The 21,464-nt window shown below is 42.5% G+C and overlaps 1 long non-coding RNA gene across 1 annotated transcript in view; it reads left to right on the top strand.

Annotated features, from left to right (window-relative positions):
- Positions 1 to 4,823: 4,823 nt before the first annotated feature.
- LOC122472483 overlaps positions 4,824 to 21,464 on the top strand; it is a 91,893-nt gene continuing 75,252 nt past the window's right edge. Inside the window, exons 1-2 of the long non-coding RNA XR_006294452.1 lie at positions 4,824 to 5,139; positions 5,510 to 5,567. This is a non-coding gene — a long non-coding RNA (uncharacterized LOC122472483). The remainder of the gene's footprint in view (positions 5,140 to 5,509; positions 5,568 to 21,464) is intronic.

Here is a 21,464-nt window from a genome sequence, read left to right as displayed (position 1 = left end):
TCCTATAAATATGCCACCACATTCTAATAAAGTCCCTGTGTTTTCCTAGGATTGAGGATAGCATATATTTCCTCTTTGCTTTCAGCAGCTTCTCTAAGAACAGAAGAGGAATTAAGCCTCAATACATTGATGGTGGCTACTGAAGATTTAGTTTCAAGCCATCAGTTACTCCCAGGCCCACCTGACAAGTATTAAGTGAAGCCATCATGCAAAGTTATAATTAGAGATTGAAAATGCTGACCAGGAAGCTCACAGGGCCTTTCAAAATGCTCCCAGAAGCTTGCTCAATTTCAAAATGCTATTGGGAGAACACAATTAAAGTCAACAATTGGAGGCTGGCGGGGGCGGTGACTCTAAGAATTTCAGAGTGGGAGAAGGGAGGTAACCAGAAGTAATTTTTATTAGAAACTTGACTGCTCTCCCCTCCCCCCTGCATTCCCCCAGCTTTCTTGTAAGACCATCAATGGAACCACTACAGCATCAGGGGGAAAGACATCCAGATTGTTTCTCTATCGGACCTTTTAGAATGCAGAGTTAAGAAGCTGAATTCTACCCTGAGAAGGAGCAGAAGACTAGTACCCATATGGGAGCTGTTTCATGGTGTAAAGAATTGAAAAGCAGGCCCTAAGCACATGCCTAAATACATGTAGAAAATTTGCTACAACTTAATGAGGTGGTATGGTTTTCTTTTCTGTCACCCTGAATGAGAGGCCTGTGACTTTCAGCACAGTACGTCTCTAATGTAGCACAAATGCTTATAGAGGACAGACTGTGTGCTAGGAATCATAATGGTGTGGGGACACAAAGACTGGCCTTGCCCTCAAGGAATCACAATCTAATGGGAGGAGAAAGACAAGTAAACAGGAACAAAGACTGAGGTGGATGTAAGGTGATTGGGATCTGAGGAAACGGGCAGGTACAGGGAGGTAAAAAGAGATGATTCTGTTTGTGTAGAAAGTGACTAGCTGTTTGGTGCATCCAAGATGGTGGTGCAGGTTAGGTCAGGAGCTCCTGATCTGGATGGTAAGGTTAAGCAGAGTGTCAGTATATGAAGGTACTGGAAAGAAAACCAGCTTCCCTTTAGTTCAGGGGCGCCCACAAGTGGTAATGACAAAAAGCCAGGAAAGCTTAAATAATTGACTTCTAACATGTACATTTCGCTGACAGAAGTGATGGTGAACAATTTGGTCTGGTTAAGTAAGACATAGGACACCTCCCCCCCCCCCCCCCCCCCCCCCCCGCCCCAGCCACCACCACCACATTGCAATGCTGGAGCAGAGAAAAGCCAAAGCCAACATAAAGCTCTTGACTTTACACTCTGGAGTTTACAGTGAGGATCAGTTGGCAACAAGATTTTCAAAAGGTTAGCTCTATGATAGCAACACCATCGAAAGGAACCTGAAATAATACATGAGTCACGTGTAGCCCTTACCCTCCCTGCAAGAGACCTGTACATGCCTTGTCTCCTAATTCTTCATTCAGAGCACAGAGCCAGGATTAGGAGTGCTTTGTATAGACTGTGTTGGGAAGAATGGTGGCGCTCAATGGAGAAAGAGTGCAGCGATCAACTAATGATGTCTGCCAATGGTGTGAGAAGGAGTGGGAGGCAGCATATGAGCTACGGATTTGCCAGTCCTGGACTAGGGCAGATGCTCAGACAGCTGTCTGTGATATAACTATAGCATATAAAGCTAAAACTCATTCAATTGTAACACTTCTGGCATGAGATAATAGTGGTTTTGGTGACATATGTAGAGAATTTTCAGTCTTTACCAATACTTTTTAACTATGACGGACACACTTTGGTAGATGTTAATAGTCTTGAGCTTAGACAGATATACTCCACTGCAGAACAGAGATGATTTATTTGTATTGTTCATATCCTGGAGTATGCATCTTTCAAGACTTTTATATTTCCTATCTCCTGGTTTGATACTCAACAAATGTCCTCCTTGTTGCTAATCTGATTTTTTGCTTCTGGCAAAGGAAGGATCCTGGTTAATAGAAACCAACATTATTGTTGTGGGAAAGCTATTTCTCCAGTGAGGACAACAATAGTATCTCTTCGATAATAAGTTTGCATTTGAGATTATATGCCAGTTCATTTTAAGTGTAAATGGAAGAGGGAGTGATTGCTCTTGGGAGTTTGGTTAATTAAGTTTGTCAGTTTGGTTACCCCACCAGGGGACTCCCACCCCAAGAATACTTTCTCCCATAGAGCTCTAACTTCAACATTAATAGAGGTTAGCTGGCTTGCTTGTTGGTGATTGAAAGGTGATCAGTGTTCTCAACAGCTTTTGATAACAAAGCTGGTCACCACCACTCTTAATAGTAGATGATCCTATAGCTGGTGTCAAAGATGATTCAGTTACACTGATATTGTATCTTTTTTGATAGCATATTTTTAGTTCATAAAGTTTTTGGGGTTAAAGATGTGATTGCAGGAAGAGTCAGGTTTGGGGCAAAGCCAAAATTTTGTTATTAGTAAATTTTCATAGCCCCTCAGAAGCATGTTTATTTATTTTTAATTTTTAAATGTTCATTTATTTTTGAGAAAGAGAGAGAGCGTGCACACATGTGCTCGCTCTAGTGGGGGAAGGACAGAGAGAGAGAGAAACACAGAATCTGAAGCAGGCTCCAGGCTCCTAGCTGTCAGTACAGAGCCCGACGCGGGGCTCAAACCCACAAACTCTGAGATCATGACATGAGCCAAAGTCAGACGCTTAACCAACTGAACCACCTAGGCTCCCCTCAAAAACATTTTTGATGAGTAAACATTATTATTAATGTTAGAGATTAATTATCTTCTGTGTTTAGCAGCATAGTAAATAAAATGAAGCATAAGACAAATACTTCATATTCCAGAGTATATAATCTAGTTGGGTACAGAAAATATGAAAATAATAGTAATAATACTAGGTAGTATATACTTTTATTACAATATAATTAAATATGTTTGTTGGAGCTTTCAAGAGCCAATTGCTACATTTTCCAAAATTCTGTTCAGCTGGTTACTAAACATAGGCATTATTAAAAATTAACTTATATAAACTTCTAATAAGCTTATAGAAACTTACAGGAACTTTTCTAATAAAAGAAACTATCTTAAAAACAAAGGCAGTTAATAGTAAAACTCCTCACTTCCTAATCATTTTACCACACTTTACTATTTACTCTTGAAGTTATGTCCACTATATCTGTACCACTGTGCACCTATTACAACTGCGTTTAGTGACATCCCGTTGATGGCTCGAAATCAGCCATGGTGGGAGTATTTACTCCACCGAAATGGACAAAACCACACTCCCTCCCTCTACCCCCAGCCAGTTGCGAACATCTTCCTGCCCAGCACTGTATGTAAACATTGAATAGGAAGAGTAATACTATCATTAGTCACTGAAGGGTAACTGAGGTTAGGGAGCCAGGGAGGTAAACATTTTAAGTTGGCTTTGAAGCAAACTTATTTTTAGTGGGCCGGGACCACCCTTGGGGACATTTAGAACGAGGACACATCACAGAATGCCCACATGTCCCTTAACGCTTCCATACAGGTGAAATCAGGTTAACATGAATATTAAAAGCCTCTGTGAAGGTGGAACAAAGTAAATTTAAAAAGTAACAGGAAGCCTAGGGGCATGCGTATGGGTGTGTGAGTGTGAGGTACATAGAACAATCTTGCTCACTGTGGCTGAGAGGTCATAAGACGATTGAGTAACTAGGGTGATGGCCTGTGAGGAGCTAAAGGCCTTTCCGTGCTGAAGGCCCAGGGACAAGGTGTTCCTTTGATCTTGCTGTATAACTGTAAGAGAAAAAAGAAATTGAAATTTTAAAAATGGGAAAGGTAGGTTAATAGAGAGGGTGTATCTAGGCGGTTCCCAGAAGTGGAGGAGGGGCAGTCTTTGAACTAGCACATAGATCATTGAACTTTTCTACCCCCAATCTTTGAAGACCTCTTAAAAGCCTCCTGGGAGAGAACGGGGATGGTTACAGACTTTTAACCAAAGGAATTTTTTTCTTGATGTTAAAAAAGAAAAAAAAAAGCTTAAGAAAAATAAACAGAGAGCAACAATGGCAGAAATAAGGTGACAATGGCAAGCATTAAGGAGTTTGGGAAAGGAAAAAAAAAAAAAAGGAGAAAAGCTTAAACTTTTAATAAGTGGCCAAAGTGCAAAGTGTAGGCCGGTGTGAGGCATAGCCCTGAGAGGACCATCATGGATCATAAGAAGGGGGAGACAGAAGGAGAGGAGGACTCCTAGTACACAGACAAGATCCATTTGTCACTTGGGGCAGGGGCCGATGTCAAGTGAGGAGAGGCTGTCGATTGCACGAGATCCTCATCTGAAGGATACAGATACCATATTTCATCGATGCTGAAGTACCCATTTTCTTACAATTCAACAACTTTGAGATCAGGATGCATCATACAGTCGATGGTATCAAAGTCACTATTGGTCAGCGACAGACATGATGATGGTTGTGGTGGAACATGTGGAAACTTGGCATAGATATTCATATCATGGCCCTGCGTGGCTTAACAAATACATATTTGTATCAAATAAACGTAACATAACAGAAGATGAAGCTCTCTAATAAGTAAACATGGCGTTGAGCTTTGTTGGTGTTTTTTTTTCCCTCCATGACTCATTAAATAATGGTGTGTCTTATGATCAGTGGTACCTTATATTCAGTGAAGGACCGGTTAATTCATCTAAATTCACTGTTTGTAAATTTGGGTTCCATTTACACACAGTTCAGTCTTTTCACTGAGCACTTCTGTTGAACATAAAATGTGTGAGTTAGATTGATCAAAATGATCACCCAGAAGTCACTATTCTGTGTTCTTAATTGGCCAACCATTTACTAAATTCGGTTGTTCATTTACCATGATGCGTGTCCAAACAGGGACTGTTTTGGCTTGGTACTATTGGATCCTGAAGGTTATAATTACATGTAGATAGGTGAGTTTAAGGGCTTTTTTCTTAGCATCAAAGAATGAAGCCACCCTCTCATCTGTCTTCTTCGTGGCAGTGAATTGCTAGTCACTACATCAGACCAGTGGCCTCCTCCAACATAGGCAGCTGAGAGAAATCACCTGCATTTGGTACCCTCTCCGAAATGGCTCATCAAGCACAGCGAATGGTATGCATAAAGGTCATCAGAAAGTGAACACTGCGTTTGGGAGATTTGGGACCATCACTTGGAGTGAATTGGGTTTGTGTGGGAGAAGAGTTACAGTACAGGTAAAGATGGTGGGTTAGACTACAACTGTGTATGGGGACAGATGGGGACAGGTCAAAATCAATGCACACAGGGCACACTGACATTCACATACAAATCAGCACACAGAGCATCTTTTGTTAAGCAGAATAAGCAGGCTAATGAGGGAATAGGAAGCTGCCAATGATGCAAAATTCTTGGCAACCTTTGTCAAAAATGAGGGCTTCTATTCCAGGTACAAAGTTGGAGGGCACAATCCATTTCACAGCTGGTGGCCTGTTTTATTTTTCAGACAAGATTGGAGAGAGGAGGTGGGAAACCTATCCCCGGATGGCACAGCTGAGACAGAGGTAGGAAGAAGGGGATCCGGCTCATTTATTTCCCTTTCATTAGGCCCCTGAAAAAAATAAAGACTGAGGATTTAATTGCACTGTTTGCTTCTATCTCTAGAAAAGCTGAATTAGTAATTGCATTAACTTGTTACTAAGCTTTGCTCTTATGGGGTAATATAATTCTAACTACTGCTTCCTAATTATAGGGTTTTCATTATTCTGCAAATCCCATTCAGCATGTGTTCCATTTTCACTTTTATGAAGTGCTTCGTGGGAAAATGGGGGCTGTGTCTTTGAAGGACCCAAGCTGAGCTGAAGCTGTGTCTTGCCCAAAGCCATTACCTCCTGTGAAAAGCAGGGCGCCACTGTGATTTTTATCCTCCTTTGATAAATAATGCTGTTGGCAAAGACCATATGCTCTGTCACATGCTGAAGTTTGGTGGCACGGCACAACAGAGGGTAATCACATCAAGTCAGTCATGGTTTTATTGGGTGGTGGTAATGGCAGAAGTAATGATAGTCATTAAAATCCTGCTGCAAATGGCCTTGGGCCTTCAGACCACAGTAACTCAGGATATGTCAAGGACAGTTTACTCCCGAAAGCTGTCTGGAAGGGATTGCCCATTATTCCCTATTGTTTCCAAGGAGAGCTTTGCATTTGAGAATTACAGATCCAGCAGAAGGCAGAGGTGGACCTTGGATCTTCACCTTCTCTTGCATCCACACTATGATGTTTTTGATACTTCCAGAAGATCTCCCTTAGGGGGGAATCAACATGGAAACATACAAAATGGAGTTCATTCATGGAAAGGTAGTAGGAAATGTCGAGGTATTCCACTCCAGTTCAACAAATACAAATTTTATTATAGCTGGATGCATAAAGCAGCGCTAAAGCTATGAGGGATTTGGAGAATAGAATGGTTACTTTTTTTTTTTAATGTTTATTCATTTTATGAGAGAGAGAGAGAGAGAGAGAGAGAGAGAGAGAGAGAGAGGAAGAGGCAGAGAGAAAGGGATACACAGAATGTGAAGCAGGCTCCAGGATCTGAGCTGTCAGCACAGAGCCTGACGTGGGAGGAACTGCGAGATCATGACCTGAGTCAAAGCCAACACTTAACTGACTGAGCCACCCTGGCGCCCCCTAGAATGGTTACTGTTCTATGGGAACAACTCTCTGGGGAAGCTGGTCTCTATTCACAAGGAACTCTATAATGCAAGGCAGGCTATGATATTATGTATGTGTTATAATATGTGTTATAAGAGAATTGGACTTGTGAGCAGGATGTAAATTGGTTCAGACTACAATGATTTGAGAAGACCTACCTGGGGTATAGAGGAGAAAGATGTGAGTTAAATTTTTCTGCAAATTCCACAAAGGTGACCTTGAACAAAGAATTTAATCTCTCATCTGTCAGTTTCATCATCTTTAAAAGGGGAGGAGCTATCTGAAAGATTATTGATAGGGTAAAGAACACTCAATACATCTCATTGAAAATCTGAGATTTTAACGAAGCCCTGAATTCTCGGTAGGACTGGACAGGCAGAAAAAAGAGGAAAAGAAATTCTAGGTGGAGGGGACTGCATGAATAAGGGCCTGGTAACAGGAAAATGCTTTTCTGGTTGGAGCATAAAGTTTGTGTTGATGTTTGTGTCTGTGTCTGTGCATGCACGCGTACACGCGCAGGGGCTATATGTAAATGAGGATAACCTCCCGTCATCCTCTTCACTTAAAACAAAAACAGCCCCCTTAAAATATTGAGAAACCCCAATACAGAAGCAAGTTTTTTCTTAGGTTACATCTGCAGAGATATTTGCACCAAGAAGGAGAAATAGAAATTTTTAGATTTCTTGACTCATAGAGTCATGCTTGAATAATGACTCAGGGGCAAATTGAAAATTTATAGCTGCTACCTTAAGTATGGGATGATACCGTTTATAGTAGATAGCCTGAGTGCTGAAAAATACATCTTTCTAGTCTCTGGTTCTAACTGGCAGAATTCTACCTGTAGGAGCACAAACACTTGTAAAAGACCATAGGAAAACAGTAAGATTTAGCATAAAAATTAGACTAAATAGAATTTAATTAATAATATTACCTTACACTTACTTAGTGCTTTATACTTTACATAGTACTTTCTTAACTACCTGATTTTAGGCTCACCACTAACCGGAAGAGGAGCATTTCTGATATTACTCTGTTCATTTTCCAGATGTGGAAACTGTGAGAAGTAAATGAGATGATTCATTTTCAGAAATACCAAATTAAAAGCTGTGCTGTCTAGTATGAACAGCTTTTCGAACCCCGCCCCCCCCCCCCATGGAGTCCCAAACCCTTAGACACTTGACTTCCTGGCTCTTCTCCCTCCTCTCCCCGCTCCATTTCAGGGGCTTATTTTTTTGCGGGCTTTGCAATGAGCATGCGCCAAAGAGCTGAAGTCTGCGTCACAGCGAGGAATATACATTTGCTCCAATCAGACTACTTTTGGCCTTACGTGGGCACAGGCGACTTCCGGGTAAGCTGTAACCTCTGTAGTACTCAGCCAATGAGGAATCAGGGGCGGGACTTCACGCTAGGCGAGAACCTGCGGGTGGTAACTGCTGAGTAGGCCTGTCCAGCAGACACCTGCTCTTGCAAGAACATTGGTTAAAGCCTCACTTTACTGCACTGTGCTCCGAATCTCTGGGTCCCTCCTCTGATTGGGTTGGTGGGCTTATTTCCAACAGAAATCGAGGTTCCAAGAGGTTATGTGACTTGCTGTAGATTTTACACCTGACGGGTACTAGAATTGGAACTTAAAGAGTCCAAAGGCTCTTGCTCCAGAGTTCTTTCTAGCACGTGCATTAAGAGGATACAGTCAGTCCACTCCTCTTATTTGTTTGTTTACTTATTTATTAATTTTGGGGGAAACAGGCCCAAAGAGTTGAAGTGATGCATTTAGGAATCACATGGTTGATGGCCCTGCTGGACCTCAAACTCGAATTTCTTAATTTCTTGCCCAGTTTTCTTTTCATAACGCAATGCCGCTAGGGTCACAGGTGTCTGTGTCTGTGCCTGTGTGTGCACGCACACGCACGTGCAGGGGCTATATGTAAATGAGGATAATCTCCCTTCATCCTCTTCACTTAAAACAAAAAAAGCCCCCTTAAAATATCGAGGAATCCCAAGACAGAGGCAAGTTTTTTCTTAGGTTACATCTGCAGAGATATTTGCACAAAGAAGGAGAAATAGACCTCAAACTCAAATTTCTTGTTACCCAGTTTTCTTTTAATAACACAATGCTGCTAGGGTCACAGGTTCAAACTAAAAGAGTTGCAGATTTTTTTCTCATGGTATTGACCCCATAGGATAATGTTGCTGGAAATGTCACGTGGTAAAATTCCTATAGGTAATTTCAAGGAAAATAAACTAGAACTAAAATGTATGACACACTATGCACTGAACTCTTTAATTACTTGACATGAATCAACTCCTTTAAATTCTCCCAAATACCCTCCGAGGTCACTGTGGTTATTTTCATTTCATCATTGGGAAAACTGAGGTACAGAGGGGTTAAGTAGTGTGGCCAGGGACACACAACTAGAAAATGACAGGCTAGGATGCAGATCCCGGATTCCGGTAAGGCCCTGGAACCTGACCTGTGGGCACTCAGTTATATACCAATATTTGGATTTCAAAACTGAAATGAAGTCACAGCTTAGGAAACCCTTTTAACAAACTGAGTAAATTAATAATGCAAAAGCAGTATAGGGCAAACGTTCAGAACAATTAAGCATACAAAAAATGTTAATTATATATCATTTTATCTAGTCACTTGCTGAGTACATCTACTACTTGGTTCTTAAACTCACAGCAGGTTTGGAAATTATATGCCACTTCATTTCTTTAAATAGTCGATGCATTGCATTTTTGTTCATTCAGATCAGCATTTCTGTTATTAGTCTGAACCTGAGTAGTCCCTCCTATCTTTAGAACACTACTCCAGGGTTCAGTGGAGAGAGCAGAGGGAAGCACTAGTGAGCACTGTCTTTAGAGTCAGACAGGCATCCGGCCATGTTATCTTCTGTTCCTTAGGACGGATCAGATCTCAGCCACTGTCTGTGGATTCTATAGCCAGCACAAACACTCAGGAATTCCTCTGGGCTTTGCATGTTCAGGGGCAGAAGAGGTGTAGCTTCCCCTTGTGAGAAAATTGTACTCATCAGCTGACATTCAGCACAGTGGAGGAACACAGTCCCCTGAGGCTCCTAAGCGCTGCATTTCCACATGAGGCACCACCCAGGACCCCTCTCTGCATGTGCAAGAGTAAGCTCTTGTGGAGAGTTGATATTACTCTAGAATCCTTGGGGGAATGCAGATAGAAAGCCAGCTAGAATTACGAGAAAAGGCACCCTCACTTTTTATTCCTTCTTGTCTCCTTATTTCCATAAATGCAAATTCTGCCAACAACCTCAGTGGTTTAGTGGTGGTTCCTGAATTACAGGAAAACTAAAAGCCATTTGTTTTGCTTCTTACTTATAAGAAGCAGTAAACAATTTGAGGGGTGTCAACATATTCCAGCCACATTTGTCTTCTCCCAAGTAAATAAAAATGGGTAATAATAAGAAGAAGTTATTGCTTATTTAGTCCTTGGGATGTGGCAGGCATTATAGACCCATGATTTCACTTAGTCCTTACCGCAACAGGCATTGGATGTCACTACCTTGTCAAGTACAACCATGGCGATCAACATGACATAGCTATTTGAACTTAAAACTGAGGTCCCCCCTCCCCCGCGCCTGGGCGGCTCAGTCGGTTCAGCATCTGACTTCAGCTCCTGTCATGATCTCAGGGTTCGTGAGTTTGAGCTGCACATCAGGCTCACTGTCAGTGCAGAGCCCACTTTGGATCTTCTGTCCCCCCACCTCTCTCTGCCCCTCCCTGCTCGCACTCTCTCTCTCAAAAATGAATAAACACTAAAAAACAAAAAAACCCTGAGACCCCTCCCCCCCCATGCCAATATGACTTAGTTATTCACTCTGTGAAATATTTGCCAGGGGAAGGTAAGAGTATAAACCAATAAATAACTTCTCTGTTTGCTTTGGGAAATTCCTGCAGATCAACTTATCTGTGATAACAGTCTGCTCACCCTGAGCAAATTTCTTGTTCTCCTTAAAGCACAGTTACCCATCAAGACTTGCGCTTTAAGACCCTCACCTAGCTGTAGTCATGAAGCCTAACCTATAATGTCAGGGTCTTAGCCCAATTGTAGGCAATTCCCTCCTTGAAAGACTCACCTGAAGTCGCTTGAATTCAGACCCCCAAACTCTATAAATATCCTCTCCCAACCTCCCTTTCCTGAGATGCTAAGGCTTTGTCAAGGTGATGTCTCCTGCATTCAATTATCCGATAATATTTTGGGGAGTTCACTGATTCTTATTTTACAAATGAACAGGAGAAGCCTGGAGAATTTCAGTCATCTGTCCTAGTTTATCCATTTAAAGGGTTCCTATCCAAGACTATTTGACCCCGTCCCTTGTTCCTGATTGCTGTTACTCTGCCTTTCAGTTGAAGTAAAAATTCAGTTTTTGTTTTTTTTTTCAGTTTTACTTCTGAACCTATTTTACTTTATAAGATTTAGAAAAATTCAAGCCAGGGCGCCTGGGTGGCTCAGTCGGTGAAGCAAACATCCAACTTCAGCTCAGGTCATAATCTTGCAGTTCTGAGTTTGAGCCCCACGTGAGGTTCTGGGCTGACAGCACAGAGCCTGGAGCCTGTTTCAGATTCTGTGTCCCCCTCCCTCATTGCCCCTCCCCTCCCACACTCTGTGTCTCCGTCTCTCCCCAAAATAAATAAACATTAAAAAAAGAAAAGAAAAATTCAAGCGATGGTCTATAGTCCTGTGAAAGGTAGTTACTGTGTGACCTTATACGTTTAATCAGCCATAGAAATTTAACAATGTATTTCAAAACAAACTGCAGCAAATGTGGCCCACCAAAATCCTCTAAGAGAAGGATGTCACTCAAACAAGAGCCAAGAGAGCCAGATATATAATCGGTGTGACTTATAAACTGTTGGTAAATTATTCAGCTGGTCTATTTGATTCCTAGGGTTCCCATAACAAATCACCACAAAGTTGGTGGCTTAAAGCAATAGAAATGTCTTCTCTCACAGATCTGAAGGCTGCAAGCCCAAAATCAAGGTGTCCGTAGGGCCATGCTCCCCCTGCAGATTCTGAGGGAGAATCTGCTCCATGCCTGTTTTCTAGCTGGTGGTGCCTCCTGGCAACCCTTGGCATTCCTTGTCTGGGGCTTTGTAACCCCAATCTCTGCCCTCTTTTTCACACAACTTTCCCTCTATGTCTGTGTGTCTTCTCCTTTTCTGTCTCTTATAAGGACACTTCTCATTAAATGTAAGTCCCACCCAAATCCAGAATGATCTCATCTAGAGACCCTTAATAATATCTGCCAAGACCCATTTTCCAAATAAGGTCACATTCAGAGGTTCCAAGTGGACATATCTTTCAGGGACCACAATTCAACCCATTATCCCTACAATGCTCATATTCTCTCTCTCTCTCTCTCTCTCTCTCTCTCTCTCTCTCTCTCTCAAAATAAATAAACATTTAAAAAATAATGTAAACAATAATGTAAAAATAGCTCATTTTAAAAAGATGCTGTCTTTTAAAAAATCTACATTAAAGCACTATGGGGGATTGCGGTGATGATATGATGTTTGATGATAGGATGCATATATAGAATTTGTAAAACCTTATTCATAACATTGATTGATGTAGATACAATAGCTTTATGAGCAGATCAGACTTCAGAGATGTATCACATGCTTATTTAGAGCCTTTGATGTTCCAGGCACTGGGGAGGGACCTGAATGATAAAGGTCTGGCTCTTACCTTCTCCAGTCTGAAAAACAGGGAAAGGGAGAAGGAGGATGGTGGGATAGTAACTTGGTGGCCGACCCCACCTTCAAATCATCAATGAAAGGGCATATTAAGGCTCAAAATAGGGGCACCTGGGTGGCTTAGTCGGTTGAGTGTCTGACTTCGACTCAGGTCACGATCCCACGGTCCGTGAGTTCGAGCCCCACGTCGGGCTCTGGGCTGATGGCTCAGAGCCTGGAGCCTGCTTCGGATTCTGTGTCTCCCTCTGTCTCTGCCCCTCCCCCGTTCATGCTCTGTCTCTCTCTGTCTCCCTCTGTGTCTCTCTGTCTCAAAAATAAACGTTAAAAAAAATTATTAAAAAAAAAGCTCAAAATACATGATTCCTATAGATGCTAGCAAAATTATTTGTGAAAGCACTACTGTATTTTCTTCCCTTATTTACCCCCACATTGATACCATACCGGAGTAATTTCTGAACTACAGAGTTTAGTCAACCAGAATTTTTCATACTTTTCGGGCCCTGTGGAAATACATTTTACGTTGTAATCCATTATATGTATCACCGAAATAAGTTTCAGAAAGCAATATTTGCTCCTAGGACCATGAAGCATTCTCATATTTTCTATCCCATTGTATTTCGTTAGTGATCTAAATTCAAATCTCACACACTAATGGATAACCAGTTTCTTGAATAGCATTACTTGCTCCTCGCCACATCCACCCCAGCACATATTAACAAGAGTTCATAACAAGTAGCATTCCTACATTTTGAACAGTAAATATTTAGACACAGTCTCATTCATATGACTTGGGTAGGAACAATACTTCTGGGGACTTTAAAGACACAGCTCAATAGTTGGGAAAACTACATGAGATGATTTTACATTTCTTGTGTATTGTTAAAACATCTTTTGTGTCTGAATATATAAAAGCCTTTAAAACATGAACAAACCGCTACATCTGTTCCTTTTCCTCCTTAGGCCGATTTTTCAACAGCCATGGGGTAGCTTTAGCTTGCTCGTGTCTTTGGGTGGCCACAGCCCTGACTCTTGCTACCTCTAATGATCTTATAATGCTCAAGCTCTCCTCTGGTTTAATCACATGGCTCTATGCCAAATTCTCAGAGGAGAGACTCTGGTTGGTTCAACTTGGGTGGCTGTTCATGTCTTATGTGTCAGCAGGGACCTGATTATGTGGGATCATGTGAAATGCTGGGGGCCCTTCCGTAGGTCTCTAAGAATGTAGATAGTAGTCAGGGTCCCAGCAAAAGTAGATAACACACTGAGACTGGGGAAATTGAAGGTGTTAATAAAAAGGTGATTCATAAAGGTCTAGGCAGGATATAAGAACACCATGAGAAACTACCAGGGTGAGTAGCGCAGTATCCTTGGGTTAGAAATCACGAAGCGCCATTGCCACTCCTAGCCCCAAAGGGCCAGCAGGAGAGAACAATGACCAGAACTTGGGGGAAGAGAGCTGGGTAGAGAGGCCTGCTCCACAGCAGTGTGGCCTTTGGTTGAGGGACACAGCCAGGCCACAGTGACTCCACAGGGAGAACACCAAGGGAACAAAGACATTACTCTCTTTCCTCCAATTTCCTGCTGGTTCTCCCTGCCCCTATAGTGCAACGTGATTGGAAGGAAGCTAGAGGGCAAGGGGGAGCACCTTGCTGTGGGTCAGGATCTAGAAGCAGAGAAAAGGCCAGGTGGGGATCCGGAAGAACAAATGCAAAGTATCTCGAAACCTGGGAAGCGTGGACAAGGAGGGAATGATTGGCATCTCAAATGCAGGGGGACATCCGGAAAGCTTTCTAGTGGTAGGAGTATTTTGGATTGCATATACTGCCACTGAAGATGGAGAGACCCCAACATGGCAGGCACTATTCTAAACACATTGTCTGCTTTCACTTATTGCATACCAAAATAGGCCTCTGAGGTGGATATTATTATCACCCTTATTTTGAGGGGAGTGGGGGTGGAGGTCCTTTTTACTGAAGCCTAACACACACAGAAAAGTGCAGATATAAGGGACAGCTCAATAATTGTCACAAAAGCAACCACTCAGGTCACCAATCCCCACATAAGGAGACAGAACACGACCAGTCCCTCTAGAAGTCCCTTTTCAGTCCCCACCACCCTCGGTGGTGACCACAATCCACTGATGATTTTTGCCTGTTTTTGAATTTTACATATTGACAACATGCCGCACTGATTCTCTTGTATGACTTCTTCGCCCAATGCTATGTGTGCAGCAACAGCGTTCTTTTTTTAAAAAATTTGTGGTAAAATATACATAACAAAAATCATGACTTTAACCATTTTTTAGCTTTATTGAGGTGTACTTGACAAAGGTTGTATATATTTAAGGTTACAACTTGATATTTTGATTACATATACATTGTGAAATAGTTACTACAGTCAAGCTAATTAACATATCCACCGCCTCACGGAGTAGCCATTTTCTTTTTTCATTTGAACTATTTTTAAATGTACAATTCAGCGACATTGAGTACATTCACAATGTTGTGCAACCATCACCGGTAACCATCTCCGTGACTTTTTCATCATCCCCGACAAAAACTCTCTGCACGTTAAACAAAAACTCCCTATTCTCTCCTCCCTCTAGCCCCTGCTAAGCCCCCATCTACTTTCTGTCTCTATGAATTTTCTTATTCTAGTCGCCTCATATAATGGGAATCATATAATATTGGTCCTTTTGCGTCTGGGTTTTTTCACTTAGCGTGATGTTTTCCAGGTTCAAACTTCCATCTTCATTTTATAGGTGAGGAAACTGAGGTACAGAATCATGAAGAAAGCAAGTCATGAGCCCAGGATATGAAGGCAAGCAGTCTGGCTTCAGAGCCTGAGTACTTAAGTGCTTCAGTGGGCTGTTCATCAATGGGTCTTCTAGTTTCAAAGTCAGTGATAAGTATTTAAGTCATGGGACAGTTGGATGTCTCTGATTCTCTGATTCTACCCACGCAGAGGGAAATGACTTGAAATTCACATTCTCTCTCCTGTGTTGCAAAAGTGTGAGCTTCCCTTTATCTTCCGTGTCTCATTAAAAGGGCAGACTTTTCCTCCTGATTGCAGACTTTTACCTGACTGTTTCTAGAGTCCCTACCATTTGTGAATTTCTATGATTTCTCTGCTGCCTTCCCTGAGACTGGTTTCCCACTCCAGAGCCTCCGTGTGGTTGTCTCAGTGTCCTGTTGGGTGGAATTCATCCTCCCACTACTCATGATTCTGTTCAGTTTGCTCAAATTATCAGCTGGGTGGAGAGCCTGCTGTTGACATAGGAACTGGGACAATCCCCTTTGAAGCCAAAGATGCCAGCCTGGCTACTGTTAGGAACAGGGGAGCCTGGTTGGCAGGCACCAATCTGTCTCATCCAAAGTGAATTCAGGGTCCAACAGAGCCTGGGTCCAAGCTCCTCCCTGCCCTCAAGCAGTAAAACCACAGAGAACTCATGCATATTTACAAAAAGACCGCATATGGCCTGTGTTTTCCTGGCCAAACTCCCTGAATTTCCACATCTCAGAATGTTGGGTGCCAAGAAAAGGCAGGTAGCCACAGCTATCTTGGATGGCATGACTCAGCGGCTACAGAGCTCTCCAGCAAAGAGATGCTATCCTTTGAATGCAGGAATGACGCGGCAATACCAAATCATAAGTGAATTTTTTAATTTTTAAGAATTTTTAAACATTTATTTTTGAGAGGCAGAGAGAGAAAGAGCATAAGCAGGGCAAGGGCACAGAGAGAGGGAGATACAGAATCCAAAGCAGGCTGCAGGTCTGAGCTGTCAGCACAGAGCCCGACGCAGGGCTCGACCCCATGAGCCATGACCTGAGCCAAAGTCGGATGCTTAACTGACTGAGCCACCCAGGCGCCACATGAATTTTTTAATTTGGGAATTTTTAACTATAAGGCCCCCTATGTGCCTGTCACCCAGTGGGGGAAAAATCAATTTCTATCAACAGATTTTCTTTGTGCAATATAAAGAATTGTATTACCTTTCTGGTCCCTTTTGTCAACAAGGACAAGAGACAATCTGACCAAAATGCTGGCTCTTCCTTCTTCTGTTTGACAGTTAATATTACAGTGTGTTGAAGGTCAGTCCTTGCTATCTGTGCTCTTTTTCTGTGTAATCTCATCCAGGTAACAGGGCTTTAAGTGCCATTTGTTGTGAGAAATTGCTTGGTTGTGAGTAACAAACTCAACTTAACTATCTGAAGCAAAATGAGAATTTATTAATTCACATTATTGTGAAGTTAGTTTCAGGAATGACAGAGTCAAGGTCTTCAATGCCGCATCAGAGTGTGGCCTCTCTCCCTTGTCACTTGACTCTGTTTTCTGCTGTCATTCAGCTCACTCAGGCTATGGCCCCAAGGTGGTGTAAAAACAAACAAAAGGTTCTGACAGCTCTAAGCTTACATTGCACCAGCTTAGCAATCATGCCAGAAAGAGATCTCTTTGCTCCTGATTGCTCCATCAAAAGTTCTTTAGCTAATTCTTATTGCATTGACCTAATTCCTTTGAGCATCTTAAGAATCACTGTGGCCATATGGATGGCATATGCTGACTGTCCAGGCATGAGATCCCTGCTGGCTACTTGACCAGAAGAGTGTTTGGGATTTTGATTAATAGCCACATCAAGATTACTAGCCAAGAAGGAGAAATATTTCCCCCAAAGAAAATCAAGATGCTTTTATGCTAGAAAGCACCATGCCATCTACATGTTGATAACTCCCAAATTTGTTTCTCCCCATCCCAAACTTCAATCCTAAACTCCAGGTGCATATACCCAATAGCCTCCTTGACACATCTCATCAGCCTCTCAAACTTGACCTATCCATCCAAGTACTAACCAGGCCCGACCCTGCTTAGCTTCTGAGATCAGATGAGATCGGGCGCGTTCAGGATGGTATGGCTGTAGACTCAAACTTTACCTATCCAAAATGTGTCTCTCAGTTCAGAGCACCCTGCCCTCACCCTGTCTCTACCCTGTACTCCTTTTGGTTACAAGCAATAAGAACTGGCACTGGCTAACTTAGGCAGAGAAGGCTTTAGGATCCAATGTATTGATAAGATGCTGGAGTCCTGGGCTTGGGAAGTAGGAAGCCCAACAACTGCCTTCCAGAGGAAAACTTTGTTAGGAGCCGCCTGTGCAGGAACTGAATTGTGTCCTTCTCCTCAAGATTCATATCCTAGAGGTGGAATATCTAATTGGATTACTTCTTGGCTTGACTGTCACCTATATGAAAGAGGTGTTCCCTAACAAGAAATGGGGGTGTAGTTAAGAAAATGAATGCTAGACATTCAAATACCCAACACACATCCTCTCGACACCCTGTTCCTCCCCAACTCAGTAAGCCTGTCTCCATCCAACAAGTTACTCAAGTCAGACACCTGGACGTGAGCCCAAATTTCTCCCCTCCTTTCATCTCAACATCCAAATCATTACCAACTACTACAGCTCTGCTTTGAAAAGTCTCCCAAAGATACCTATTTTTGTCCTTCCTCATCGCTGCCTCTTTCATTCACACCATCATTATCTCTTATCTAGACCCTCATAATGGCCTCCAACTAGTCTCTCTGCCTCTCATTTTGCTCCATGCAGCCACCAGTATGAGCACCTCAAAATATAAAACTGGTCCTGACATCTCTGTGCTTAAAGCCCTTCAGTGATACCTTGGTCTTAGAATACCATCCAAACCACTGATCTCAACATGGCCATATAGCAGAGTGGTTATGACATCACAGACCCTAGAGCTGGGCTGCCTGGATTTAAATCTAAGCTCTACCCCTTACCAGCTGGATCTCCTTGAGAATGTTGCATAACCTCTCTGGGCCAGTTTCCTCATCTGCAAAAGTGAGAATAATAGTATTTAGTTATAGAATTGTCATGATAGTTAAGTGACTAATACACAAAAATAGCTTGAATAGAATCTGAAATCTAGTTAAGTGCTCAATAAACATGAGCTATGATTACTATAAGAGCCATCGGATCTGGTGCTGGTCTCCTGCACCAAGAGACCTGATGTCTGACTATATTCCCGTCTACTCTCCAACCTTCATCGCCATGATCCCATCAGATTAAAATCCTGATTTACTTAGAGCAGCCAATTTTTTTTTTCTACCTCAAGTCCTTTGTGTTTGCTGTTCCGCAGGCCCACATGTTCTTGCACCAGATTTCATGTGGCTGGTACCTTCTCACTTTTAGGTTTCAGCTTATGTGTCATCTTTTCCAGAGAGGCCTCATGCTATCCGAAGTCACCTCCCCTGTCCCCGCCCACCCCACCCCCGGCTTGTTACTCTATCGCGCCCCCCTGTTGATATCCTTTAGTGCACTTACAACACTGAAATGGTCCAGTTTATATATTTTTCTGTATACTGCCTGTCTCCTTCTCTAGAATTTGAGTTCTATGAGAGCAAGAACCAAGGCACAGCTGTTTACAGCCATTAAAAATGCACTTGGCACCGAATTTGGACCTAAGAAAGACTTGAATGAAAGAATGTATAACAGCTGAGTGAAAGAGTGAAAGCTTGCTAATAAGTTAATAGGATTGGGTTTTTTTTTTTTCAATGAAACACACACACATGTTTCTATTCCAAGAAGTCCCAGCTGCGTCCATGGGGCTGTCATTTTATTAAAAGGACAACTGAGTTGGTAACTCCCAGAAACAAATCCTTTCCCAGAGATGGGTCTTCTTGCTTTAAGGTTTCAATTGACTTGTATTTTTGCTGTTTTGCTGTTCTGTGTCTGAGGGCAGCCATGGGGCCGGAGAAGCAGAACAACTTGAAGAATCTCAGCTTCCCATGTACCGATCTACTACTTAGTAGCTGTGTAATTGTGAGGAAGTTACCACTTCTCTGGGCCTCAGTTTCCTTGACTGTAATACGGAGATAAAATACAATACCTTCCGAGGATGTAGAGAAACTAGAACACTTGTACGTTGACGGTGGGAATAGCTGCTGCGGAAGACAGTGGTAATTTTTCAAAAACCTTAAAATAAAATTACCATGTGATCCAGCAATTCCTTTTCTCAGTATATACTGCAAAGAATTGAAAGCCAGGGCTCAAACAGATACTCGCACACCAATATTTGTAGCAGCATCCCTTACAGTAGCCAAAAGGTGGAAGCAACACAAACATTGTGTGATTTCACTCCATGAGGTACCTAGAAGTGGCAAATTCATGGAGACTGAAAGTAGAATGGTGGTTGCCAGCACCTGGGGGGAGATGAAAATGGGCAGTTCTTGTTTAATGGGTACAGAGTTTCAGTTTGGGATGATGGAACACTTCCAGTGATGAATGGTGGTGACAGTCACACAACAAAGTGAAGATACTGATGTCACTGAATCGTGCACTCAAAAAGCGTTAATGTAGGGAATCTTACGTTACATCTATGTTACCACAGTACAGAATAATGACGCCTTCCTCACAGGGAAGTTTGAAACAGTAATTGAGATGGTGTATGTCATCACTTACCAGAGTTGGTATTCAGTCACTCCGGCGTGAAATGAGCAGCAAATACAGAGAATCTCTCAGCCTTGAAATGTTTGTCAGTAGAGACGTGGCAGGCACAGAAGATGTAGTAAAAAGCATCCCAATAAAAAAGTACTAATGTATGGACTGTGCACTCGGTGGTCTTTGCTGACATTCCATTCTATCCTAGCCTGACCCAGGTTGGGTGGAGGGTAGGCTTTCTCCTGAGAGTACAGGGGAGCATTCTCACTGTTTTGCTCTGAAGAGCTAACTCAATTTCGAAGCAGTGACAAACTACTATGGCGTATCCCACACTCAGCCACTGGGTTCTTCCTCATTGTCTCCTATGGTTGGTGGGGGGTGCAGAGTCAGGAGCGGGCTTCTCTTGACCTTTCTCTGTGAATGCAGACATAAAAAGAGAAAGGAAAAGGAAGTTAACTGATTCCTGTAGTTGGGGAAACTTACTAGAGCAGCTCAAAGGAAAGCTTTAGGAATCACTGTTTCAAAACCTGGAGAGAAACTCAAACCAGCTGGAATTTTCTCTCTCCCTTCTGTCTGTCTCTGCTCCTTGTGTGTGGTCTAATTCCCTCCTACTGTAGATGGCAAATGGCTTTCCTACGTAGCAAGGAACATGTCTGCTGGCCATCCTAGCACAGCCATGGGGCAGAAAAATGTTCCACCTCTATGCTGTGCTCGTTAAGGTAGGCCAGAATGATGACAAACATCTATGGCTTCACCAAAACATCATTGCCATCTGTGTCCGGCTGGAAGACAAAAAATCATAGAAGGAAGGACTTTGTAGACCACGTCTGACAGTAGCACATGTCATTTCTGTTCATACTCCGTGGATGTGGCAGTGCCAGGTTGCAAGGAAGACTTTGTGCCAGAAGGAGAGGAAAGGGATTTTGGTGAACGGCTATTGGTCTCCACCATGAATGTTCTTACCCCTCCTTGTCACCCCCCCTGGCTTCTGACACCAGACCTTCTCTTATGTACAGCCTCCTGGAAAGTGGTTGCTTTACCCATAGGTAGTGGCCTCCTCCTCATCACTCACTCTCAAATCCTGATGAATATGATTCTCTCACTACGTATTCATGTCTGATGAATTTCTTGGTTTACTTTGCACACTGAAGACTGAGTCTTTTTCAGAGTAGGTGCAATCCCACGGTCATGCTTCTCCATGGGCCCCGTAAGCCTTCCCAACACCTCTTCTCCCTCCTTCTTTCAGTTGAGACACAGAACTCACACAGACACACACACAACCTCGTCCTCTACTCCTGAAACTTATCGTCCTCTTAACTATGCTTAAGCGTGAAACTGTCATGGGTGTATTCTTATTTTGATTTTTTATTTTTAGTGTGTTCTGTCTAAGCGTATTGTTCGACTGCTTTCTATATCTGGTTTTAAAGGTCCAATTGATAGGAAATTTGAAAAGAATTCTTAACAGGGCTTAAAAGGTAGTGCTTGTGTATTTAGGCATTGAGTAAGTTCTTCCCTCCTTACCTGCCCCTTCACATCTTTCCTTCTCCATGTGGCAGAGACAGACTACCAA

This window comes from Prionailurus bengalensis, chromosome B4 (genome assembly GCF_016509475.1).
Source record: "Prionailurus bengalensis isolate Pbe53 chromosome B4, Fcat_Pben_1.1_paternal_pri, whole genome shotgun sequence".
Lineage (NCBI taxonomy): Eukaryota > Metazoa > Chordata > Mammalia > Carnivora > Felidae > Prionailurus > Prionailurus bengalensis.
Note: the sequence above shows the minus strand (reverse complement) of the source record. Positions and strands in the feature narration are given on the sequence as shown.